The sequence below is a fragment of the Papilio polytes genome, unplaced genomic scaffold (genome assembly GCF_000836215.1).
Source record: "Papilio polytes unplaced genomic scaffold, Ppol_1.0 DF822289.1, whole genome shotgun sequence".
NCBI classification, from domain to species: domain Eukaryota; kingdom Metazoa; phylum Arthropoda; class Insecta; order Lepidoptera; family Papilionidae; genus Papilio; species Papilio polytes.
In genome coordinates, this window is record NW_013526915.1 from 3,094,755 (window position 1) to 3,107,032 (window position 12,278).

Sequence of the window (12,278 nt, forward strand, 5' to 3'; positions counted from 1 at the left end):
CAGACTTCCTCACTGTACCTACATAATTATTACGCAACCAAAACCGATACACTTCTCTGCGGCACATGAACGGTCACACGCTCCGATCTATGTAGGTAGTATTTTATCTATTTGTAAATTAATTTAATTTAAAAATGAATCTTATTCACAAAACCTTTTTGTTTTTAATTGCTTTAGCACCTTCTATTCAAAGTGACCTTGAAACTATAAAATGGTATTGCAAATCGTAGAATTGATAGCATCAAGACGAGCAACTCCTCTGTAACGGCTGACCTTAAAAGCTCTTTCCACTAATTGAAATAGTGAACTAACAGTAACAATGAAGAGAAGGGTTAATGGGAAGATATAAAATTTCACTACAATGCAATTTATTGCTTTCCCACTTGTAGGAAATTATATTACAATGAAATTATCGTTTTAAATACATTAAATTGATTTAGCCATGCTAGATTCATTAAAACATTTTGCATTTTATCATCATATTTCTCCTTATCCTACTCCCGTAGGGTCGGCGCAACAGGTTTTTGTCCTCCACATAACTCTATCATACGTCATCTCAGTCATCACTCCCTTTTTGATCATGTCACCTTTCGCGCAACCCATCCGTCTCTTTCTAGGTCTACCTCTACCAATGTACAGTTCCACAGTCAGAACTAACGTTCTCCTTGTAACATGCGATTCATCCCTCCTCATAACATGCTCATACCATGCTAACCTTTTACTCCTTACCTGCTCCACTACTGGGGCTTCTCTCAAACTTCCTCTAATATACTCATTTCATATTTTGTATTTGTATTTTTTTATTAATGAAAAGTTCGAGGGTCAACCTACTTAAGTGAAACTCTTTTTATATTTAGCTAAAATGAAATAGTCGTATAGGACAATGAATATAGGTCCAAGGGAAATGAAGATGCAAATATCGAAGAGGTGGATTTGCATTTGTAACAAGTCCTGTTCATATATTCTATGAGTATTGCAATAGAATTATGCATAGTGTACACGAGCCGAGGACCAACATCGTATATGAAATCAAATGTTTGTAAAGCTAACGCCCTTGAGTAAGGTTAGACTGGGAATATTCCACTTCAAAAAACTTTAACGGAGTCAAATTGAAACATTTTTTAACAGAAGAAATATTTGTTAATGAGTAATCTGTACTAATATTGTATAAACAAAACTAAATAACTCAAAAACTACTAAACCTATTTTAACCTCTTTCACTGTTAGAAAGTTAATTTATCAGTAAGTAAGATAGGCTTTTTTTTACTATGTTATCTTCTCGGTAGTAAAAGTAAATAAAATAATTAAACATAGTCAGCTGTAAGACATTGTTAACTAATGTAATAGCCAATAGATTAGTCTTCTCTAGAATTATTTAAATACTTAATTATTACAAAACATAACGTTATGAAATCTAAGCGAAATGATTAACAGACATCCAACATCCTTTTCGGTAACTTGAATCGAATTTTCCCGCGTTCGACTTAAAATGGCCGCCGCACTTCAAAGCTTTACTTATGTAACCGTATATTCGGGAACGTTCGGGGCCACTCAAAGGGAATCACTAATGGTCTCTGAGAAGCGATAATGATTTTATTACATACAGTCTCATCATATATTCTTTAGTTTCATTTTATATTAAAATCTGTCCTTTAAAAAGGTTACATGATCAAGAAGGGAATGATGAGATGATGGATGATAGAGTTATTTGGAGGACGAAAATAGGGACGGGAATACTCTATCAGCCAGTGGTTATTAATAAAACGGTTACTGAGTTCACCTACGCTCAATGAGTGACCACTTAATGAATTGAGTGCAGCAGTAAGCATACTAACAATAAAAATCAAATTATATTCACAATATTTAAGAGATATGCAAATAAGAGATTCACTTTCCATATTTAAGGAGCTTTAATTGTATATTTCGTTTGTAACCGAAAATTCCATTGTCCCTGTAAACTGAAAATCACCACGTTTAATTTTCTCCCAACCACTGACAGCGGCATTGTCAAAATACTCAAGCAGGCAAACAAGATGAAATGTTTCATTCTCTCCGTTACAGATAAATGTTGAATTTAGCCAGTTCACAATCGGTCTAGAAATTAACAATTAAAAAGTTAACAGAGCGAATAATTTGTAAGTATGTAATTAAACCAGTTTTCGCTCGCGACTCCGTGCGCGTGTTAAAAGAAACAAAAGTGAGTAGCATATGTGTTCTTCTAGACAATCCTCTACATGTATGCAAAATTTCATAGAAATCCGTGTAGCCTTTTAGGCTACAATCTCTAACAAACATCTATCCATCAATCCTTCTAAACTTTGCATTTATAATATTAGTAAGATTAACTGTCGAAGGCAAGATGTAATTTAATATGTTTATTATGTACATATTTGCTGGTGTAATAGGTTACATTAAAGTTAAATGGATGGTTTTTATTTATTTATATTTAAAACTAAAATTATTTATCAAAAAAAAAAAAATTTTTTTTCATGACACATCCAATTGCTTAATTTTCGTGTGATCAGTATGTTCGTACTGTCAGTTTTAATGTCTAGTTAGAATGTAAATTGACTAACTTCTACATTTATCAGTGGCATCACCACCGCATTATCTGTGAGCGAATTTATTAATTAAAAACATTCGCTGCGGAATATTGCGAGGTGTTGAAAAACCTGAATTCAAATTTAATTTCGCGCTTGAAAGATTATGTTTATACTGAATACTGAACAAGTGTAATGTTTTCATTTATTTATTATTGTAAATATAAGTTAAATCTCTCTCTCTCTATCTCTCTAAAATAAATCTTCTAGATGACGAAAAATAGAATTTGATTTTTCCACCCTACTGATGTTTTGTAAGACCATATTCCGTAAGGACCGAAATTCGAAGTCAAATATAAATTGGCCACATAATTATTGAATAGAACTGCCATAGATAGTAGATACCCTCCCTCGAACCCGTCGCTGGGGCTTTTAAGATTGGCGACGCCGTACCGTCTCGCATACCGACGCTTGAAGTATAGACTAACTACGTACAGAGACGATTGTTTATTAAGTTATTATAAAGATATAATAGATTTACTAAGTTTTCTGTAATTATATACTTTTGTCAATTTTAAATGAAAGTCAAAAAGATACGATACTGTTGGGAAAACTGTAAATAATAAATAATTTGTAAAAGACGAGGTCGGTAAAAAGTATAGTAATTTATGTACACAAGTTAAAGAGAGAAGAATTAAGTATGATAAGATTAACTTAGTCAAGACTTAAATATTTTAATGCTCTGTAGTTCAGTTCAGAGGAATTGCTTCAATTAATTTAAATACAGCCAATGTAAAAAAAATGTAATCACTCTGAATTTTTCATTACACTGCACTGGACCCAGAAGCATTTCCCGCTCAGACTTCCTTGAAAGCCTCAATTGTCACGCAAAACACGTTCGACTTCGAATTTACAGGCAATTCATTTGATATTGGATTATTAGGCATTGATCTTTAAAAAAAAATTCTAACTAATTCGTTACGTCTTTCAACGAGTCTCAATTTTCCTCGAATGAAAAATAATATCGAACGGACGAACTGGACTCGAATTGAATTCTTAATTGATGTATGAAGGTTTTTTAACAATATTTCGTAGTCGAATTATATTGATATCTCTTCCTTAGACATAATTTTATATGTAACCAATTACTTATAAGTTTTCATTAAGAAATTTAGATCGTAACCGCTACATTGTTTTGTAATTCTCTCTTCAAGGTCAACCGAAACTCAGTAGTGATCAACTTTGAAGTTGCATAAAAATATTTGTTTTGTGCTTTTCTCCGTTTACCTCTAGCTATTTTTTTCTCAATTTTGAGACATTTCTTCTTAGCTGTTTTTCGTATGATATTTCTCCAATTTGTAAGTCCTTTGCGTAGTCAATGGATTGTCTTGTTTTTTATTTCTTCAGTTTTTTAACAGAAATATAAACATCTCGTTAGACTGTCAAGTGTTTTATTTCATGATATAATTGTGTGTAGCCGCAGCCGAGACGCGTTACAAACAGAGTTGATACAGGATTTTATGAAAGCAGTCGACAACCGCCAGTTCTGAGGGGAACGTGAGACAAGTTTTAATTAAACACTAATGCCATTCGCGAGGAAATTAACAATTGAATAGAGATGGGATGTGACGATAATAAATTATTTTTTATCCAAGTTTGACACGTTCACTAAAATCATACTTAAAATTATGCAAAATTTAGATGGATAGATAGATGGATGGATGTTTGTTAGAGTTTGTAGCCTAAACGGCTGAACGGATTTCGATGAAATTTGGTAATGATGTAGAGGATAGTCTGGAAAAACACATAGGCTATTGACTCTTGTTTTTTTTTTAAACTGGTGTTTTAATATAATAATCATCATCTTCATCACCACTATACGTCCCCACTGGGAGGCTCGGAGCCTACACTAAGTTAGGGTGACTAGGCCATAGTCAATGTAATAAATTGTTTAGATGTTCCTTCTCTTTCTTTCTAAAAATTTCAATATTAAGTGAACAATTATTAATTTTTAATTAATCCAAAGTTATTATAATTTATTAATCAAACATTGGTAAGCATGCAAAAGCCGATAAACGTTTTCACATGCTTCAAATTAAATAAATAAATTAGATTTTTTAACTCTTGGGGATTTTATTTTAGTAGTGTATTATAATAAACTAGATTTCGCCCGCGACTCCGTCCGCGTGGAATTAAAAAAATAACAAAAAGCATATGTGCTCTTCCAGAGTATCCTCTAAGTCTTTGTCAAATTTCATCGAGATCCGTTCAGCCGTTTAGGCAGCAAACTCTAACAGACATCCATCCATCTAAACCTTCGCATTTATAATATTAGTAAATTAATAGTGCAATATAAAATATTTAATGAATATCGATATGACAGTAAATGCACCTCCTTGTCTGCTTGTCGCGTTGAAGAAATTAATTTGTGTATTCTGAAGGGCGCTAACGAAGCAACCGCGCGTTTCAAAATAAACAAAATAATACGAGTACATCACATGCTTTTGACGTTTGTTTTATGAAATTGTTTAATAAAAATCGCGAGTTTTTAAGCAGTGATTTTTTTTTAAAGATAAATCTTTTTCTTTTGTTACTATGAAATATTAAACAGTGTCTGAAATACGTTTTAGCTACACATAGTGTAAACACACTTCAACACTTTTATACCGGTTGGTCTGCGCAGATTTTTGACGAATCGAAAAAAAAACATTGTATGCAACAATAAACATATGAATGCTTTTACATTTGGCCGCAGTACACAATAATTTAAGCGATACGCTTTGAAAATGCCAAAATGGAGGAATTAAGGCAACATGAAAAAAATAACCAAACTTAGATATAGAAGCAATTTTTGGCATCGCTCGAGGATTGTTCAGTGTTTCCAAAAAATATTCAACGGCTATCGCCTTAAGGCCGTTAGGAGAAAATTAAATTGGGCCATTAAGTGCCCTATCGCCGGTTAGAACTGGTTTATACCAGTTTAGGCAGCGAGCACACTGGATAAAATTTAAAATTCTCTTACGTAATGTTGCGTTTCTTATTATTTTATAGTTTACTCAACTGCTATGGGAATTGCTACACAGTAAACAAGCAATTCGCTTTATCTTTTAAAGAATTTAATGTTAAATTTGTGATTTTATTATCAAGTTAATTTCTACAACAGCAGACTATAGATATATGACCAGTAAATCTAAAGAATTATTTTTGTATTAGGGCGTCGGTGGTTCAGTGGTTTAAGCACTTGACTTGTAATCTACAGATTTTGGGTTCGAATCCCGCCATGTACCAATGTGATTTTCGAATTTTCATATGTACATAATTTACTTGACGTTCTTACGGTGAAGGAAAACATAGTGAGGAAACCTGCATATATCGGCGAAGAAATTCAAAGATTGTGAAGTCAACCAACCTGCACGCTAGCGTGGTTGACTATGGCCTAGACACCTAACTTCGGATAGGCTCCGAACCCGCGGGGACGTATAGAGAGCTGGTGATGACGACGATGATGAAATACCTAAACTTAATAACTGCAATATTTATACCTACTGTTAAAAATACTATAACATTTCATAATTAAAATCACTATAACATTCTTACATGACGTACAATTTCAAATAGAAATTTTAATATAGACAACGCAGGATGTCATCCGGTATCAAACAGCTCACGCCTGAATAACCAAAATCATTTCAAACAATGTTCTATACATCCAGGCTGTTCCAAAAGTAGACAAAATTAAATTTATTTCAGTACTAGCTGTTGCTCGCGACTTCGCCCCCGTGAAATTAAAATAATAGCCTATGTTACTCACTGATAACGTAGCTTTTAATGGTGATAGATTTTTGAAATCGGCACAGTAGTTATTGAGTTATTTCAATACATACAAAATTACAAAAAAAAACAAATCTATCCTCTTTATAATATTATGATAACCGTCCTATTTGACTTCCATATCCACTTAAACTGTCTAATGAAACAATGATAAAATGTTTATTTGCTAAGCCCTCAGCAGAAGAAGTCAACGGTCATAGTTATTTAACATAGTATATATACTACTCGTATCACCATCATCGTACGCCCTCGCCAATAAAATACTGTACTGTTTCGCGTTGTTTACTAAACATTTTTTTTAAATTCCTTCGCAGATATGTAAGTTTATTTTCGATGTATAGGTTCTGGTATAAACGAACACCCTGTAGTCTATAATATGTTAGTGTTATATGAAATGTATCTATACACAGGGATCACGACAAATTACGCAGCCGTCGCAAACAAATAAACAAGCCGGACAGTGTTACGGATGGACGCTCTGACTGTTTTGTTTTTATTTTTGTACAAATCTAGGTTCATTTCGGAACAACGAAAGCTGTAGAGATGTTAATGGATTTTAATTTTTTATAACTTAATTACTATTTTGCAAATAGTTTATAAAGATTTTCTTTTTCTAAGTGATAGTTAATTTATTATCACACTAGCTTTCGCCCACGACTCTGACCGCGTGGGATTGAAAAAACAAAAGTGAATAGCCTATGTGTTCTTCCAGACTATCTTCTCCGTCTGTGTCAAATTGCATCGAAATCCGGTCAGCAGTTTAGGCTACAAACTCTAACAAACATCCATCCATCCCTCCCTCTAAACTTTCACATTTATAAAATTAGTAAGAAATAAGATTTATATGGCACTTTTTCCAGTTATTTTGCTGCAATGCTTGGCTTTGTTTTTAAATTGAGACGGACAATTAAAGCACGCTGGATATTTTTTTATCCCATTTTACATTAAATATATATTTTAATCTATACTAATATTAAAAAAGAAAGATTGGTATTTTTGTATTTTTGTATGTATTGAAATAGTTCAAAAACTACTGGGCTAATTTCAAAGTTTCTTACACCATTAAAGAGCTACGTTATCAGTAATTAACATAGGCTATGAATTTATTACATTTTAATTAGATGCGGACGAAGTCGCAAGCAACAGCTATCATTTATAAACTAGCGCTTGTCCATTTAAATTGAGATGAACAAACAATTATAAAAATGTTTACATGCTATTTTGTTCTATTGTTTCTTTTCTTAAAATTCTGTTCGTATAATCTGGGTCGATAGCTAATTAACAAGACTTCAGCCAGCGTGAGTTATACCTGAAAGGTAATAAAACCCCTCAATTACTAGTCAGGAGGTCATTAAAGCCTACTACACTCAAAGGCGCTACTTAAACTTAATGGACCCATGCTGGGAACAAAAACATACGTAAGATAATGCTGGAAGCGACACTATTTTAATATGATTTTTTTTTTGTGCAAAAATTAGAAGATTTAAAAACAAATAAACATATTTTTTAGTGTTACAAGTTACAATTTTGAAGTTTTTATTCTTACTGCTACATAAATCATGTGAATGTGACTAATACGTTGAGTTAGTATTGAAATCTTATATAATGTTTACTATAGTACTTACTAGCTGTTGTAAAAATATAGCCTATGTTACTAACAGATAAATGACCTTTCTAACAGTGAAAGAATTTTTATAATCGGCCCAGTAGTTTTGTGTTAATTCAATACATACAAAAATACAAATCTTTCCTCCTTACAATAGTCGCTTCTAGATTTATTAACACATGGGCTTCGTAAAAGATACGATAATGAGTCTCTCCCCTTCCCCACCGCCATTGACTCCAGATTACGTGATGAGCGGCTACTTAGCGCCTACACCTGAATATATCTACATACTTAACCTTTTTACCAATCTGGCACAGTTCAGTTACATAGATTACAATAAACAAGCCTTAAATCTATACTATTATAATAAAGCGTAAACACACACTTCGTTGTTGCCTAAGATGTCAACAATTACAGCATATTTTTAAATAATTCTTTTCTAATAAAATAAACCTTACACTTACGTCACGCTTTAGGCTATATATTTTCACGCCATTAATCTTAGGGGGTAAATATTTTGGATATAAACCCTAATGTGGGAAAGAGATCTAGTTGCTGCCAACATCAAGAAAGCAAGATTGCTAAGGTTTATCATGTCATGTCATTTTGACATTTGCTATTGATAATTTGACAATTGTAAACTGCTAGTCAGATATAATTAGGATAACCTACAGGCCTTCATGTTCATTGTATTGATGTTTTTACGTTTCTTCAAGCAAGCTAGAACGTAAATTTTCATGACATTATAGTCCCAATATTAGAATAAGCGTGGAAAAAAGAAAAAATAGCAGTTAATTTAAAGTTAAGAATTTAGTGGCGCCACCTATACATCATAGCCTCTAGGAAGTGTGATGTTTTTTGTTTTAATTCGTTGAGTTTATCGACTTGTTAAATATGAAATTATTTTAAACAAATTACCGTTTCCTTAAAGTGTAGTCATTAACTTGCTTCTCTGTTTAAGCCCTTCTAAATTATGTAAGAAGTTGCATGTCTCAATTGGCGTTGTGTAGACGGGTATTATGCGAGGGCACGCTCGCTCTGAGGTCCTTTGTCCCGCGCGAGCCGGCTTAGCAAAACGTTGAGATGATTTCACATGAGGACGGAAGCCTAAAGAAGAATAGTACAGTACATCTATAAAGCGCTACTCTGTTTCGTCGTGAGAGTTCAATGGTAATGCTGCGGTATCTTCTGCTCTTAGTCTGTCCTCGTGTGAAATAGCTCAACGTCCCTTATAACAGTCATACCTCGTGGATGCTTTAATAATTGATTACTGAGAGGAACGTTAAAAAGGGTGTGTGGAACACAAGAGATAGAAGAAATCTTTCTGTACAAATAAATTTAACGAAATTAAACATTTTTGGCGAGTTTCGAGTATACCACAATTGTTATTATATATATATCAAAAGTAAAGATGAATTCTTTACCTGAAAATGCAAAACAAGTTTAAAAAAAAAAATGTTTCGGTACCTTGAATTCTTTTAGCATACGCTCAAGATATTTCGACTGTGGGGCAGTTTATGACCGGTCCTAATCCGTCTCTGGAGAAAGAAGGGTTACGGTATCTAAATATAGGACTCCATGGATTTACCTACTAGTTAATTATCATTCTCTTTTTTTTTTAGTTAAATATACAAGCTAAAAAAATACTGGAACTCCTTTCCTCTATAGATACAAATATACGAGTAGTTAAGACGGTTAAACCTACCTTTTTTGTCATCAATTACGCCTAATCATTCGAGTCTAGAACCTTTGTAAATAATCAAAAATACTGTCTAGCAGAAAGGATCAAATAGTAAGTTACCCTTTACTTTTAGCCTTAGAGCGGGCACACACATTTGACTAAACTATTGCGTACGTTTAGTCGCGCTTTGATTCCTATAAGCTTATATTTGGGTGCGCACACTACTCGATTTTAAGTTGTACAACTAAACAGTTGAATTGGCTGCAAAACAATCGACAATCGCACAATAGTTGCGATGGGTTGGTTAGTCAAAGGTTGGTCGATGAACTTTACATAACACACCAATGTGCGTTGTTCATTTGTCACTTAAACAAATAAATAACGCGACTTCAAGTTTTACAATAGTATGACGATGTATTCCCAACTGCTGTTCAATAGTAACCTCTTGGTTCAGCTTAAAATTTGAGAATAGTCTCTTATTGGATCTGAACAGCGGTTTGGTAGATTCCGTGCTGACGCATAATTCACGTGTTTACGCGTCGACTATTGAGACATGGAGACTCATACATAATTTAAAATGGCATCAAAGCTACGATCCTTATCTTATTTTTAAATATTTTTATATTCATAATAAAAAATTGGATTGAAAAAATCCAGATTTGCGTTACAGATAACAAAAAATCGCTTTTAAAATTTTGTCTGTTTGTCCGCAAGCTGCGTTTGTTCCGAGTAATCTCCGAAATGGCTTTGCCGATTTGGTCGGGACTTTAACTGGATGATAGCTGAGATGAACGGGCATAATATGGGCAACTTTTTTTTAAATACCGCGCTGTCAAAATGGCGTCGGGAAAGATCATAGATGAACATTTTTTGTAAAAGCCCCAGTAACGAAGTTTGCGGTCGACAGCTCGTTTAAAATAAATCATTTCTAATAGAAATAATAAAATCATTTTAATATCTTGTAATTTGCTGTCGGAATTTATGAAAATCATTTGGAATATTGATATCTTTTATTTTGAGTTAATATTATAAATGCGTTTACATGGATTTTTGTTAGAGTTTGTAATTTCTCAACAGATCTCTAATAAATTTGACATATAAATTACCAATTATTATCATTTAACAGTGGTAGTGCCCGCTTTAACATCTTAGCACGAATGGGCCGGCACGCCCCCAGTAATACCACGACCACACAGAAGACAGGCGTGAAATGGAAGCAATTCCGTGTTTCGTCTGATGAGTGTGGTGCCGGAGGCCTAATTTAAGTCCCTTTCTCTTTACCACACTTTTCTTATAAGGAGAGGTTGGGAAGAGGAAGTGGATGTGACGGTGGAGGAGAAGCATAGGAAGGGGAAATATCCCCTTTATGTGCGTCTCCTCCTCCGTCGTATAAGGGTAGGCAACGCATCTGCAATTGCGGATGTCTGTGGGCAGCGGTCGCTTCGCCATTTTGGCGGTTTCAGGTGGCCGCTTGCTCGTTTGCCACCTTATGTTATAAAAAAAAAATCAATAGGACAGTCTGGAAGAACACATAGCCTATAATATGCTCGTCCATGTCAGCTACTCTCTAGTGAATGTCGTGTCGAAATCGGCTTAGCCGATTCGGCGACAACCCGGAAGAAACGCTGCTTGCGGATATTTAAATAGAAAATTTTTCAACGTCATCTCGAAACCTAGATTTTTTCTTTTCACACTACATATAGACCCTTTCATTTTTATATGTAGGTATAGAGATAGAGATAGTCAACTTTTAAGGTTATAGCATTTACCACAGATTCTTTGAATGAGTCATGACGCTTTGTCTAGGTAACAATGCAGCATTTCAATGAAATTTCCCTCACTCGTAACCCTTACGTCTCCGTCCGTTGTTTCTCGCAAACTATTTTAATTTGCGGAAACAGCTCTAAAGGTCAGCCATTAGTAAAGACTTCCTCGAACAGATCCTCTTTATTGCTAACTTTATGACCTGCAGGGTCATTACAAATGCTATTTATGTGGTAAAGAAGACACAAAACAACTTACACAATTAATTGAAGAATCAAGTCGGAATTCCATTTCATTCGAAATACTTTTGTCACATGAAAATTTATGCCAGTGAAAATTAGATTAATCATATCATACTAATATTATAAATGCGAAAGTTTAGATGGATGTTGTTGAGTTTGTAGCCTAAACGGCTGAATGGATTACGATGAAATTTGGCATAGGTGTAGAGGATAGTCTTGAAGAATACATAGGCTTCTTTTTATCCCGGAAATAGTTACGTTCGCAATTTTGCAATACAAAAAACAACAAAAACGCAAAATTTCACGCTCTGCAGTAGATCATAAAGCTTTGATGTAGGGTCGGCAGATCTTTCAAAGTTATCGTGGCGTATTTAACGCGACCATTCCGCAATCAATCTTAGTGATATACCATAGGGGGATTTCCTGGGTCTTTTTAATGTAACTACAAAGATTTACACAGTACAAAAATATATAGCTTTCGGCTAGTATGTAGACATGGCATTAAAACAACGATAGTGTGAACACACCCTAAACGGTCTAGTCAATGAACAGTCAGTTTATTAATTTTAGCCTATTTCCACTGGTGCGTTTTTTTTTTTTTTTTTTTTTTTTTT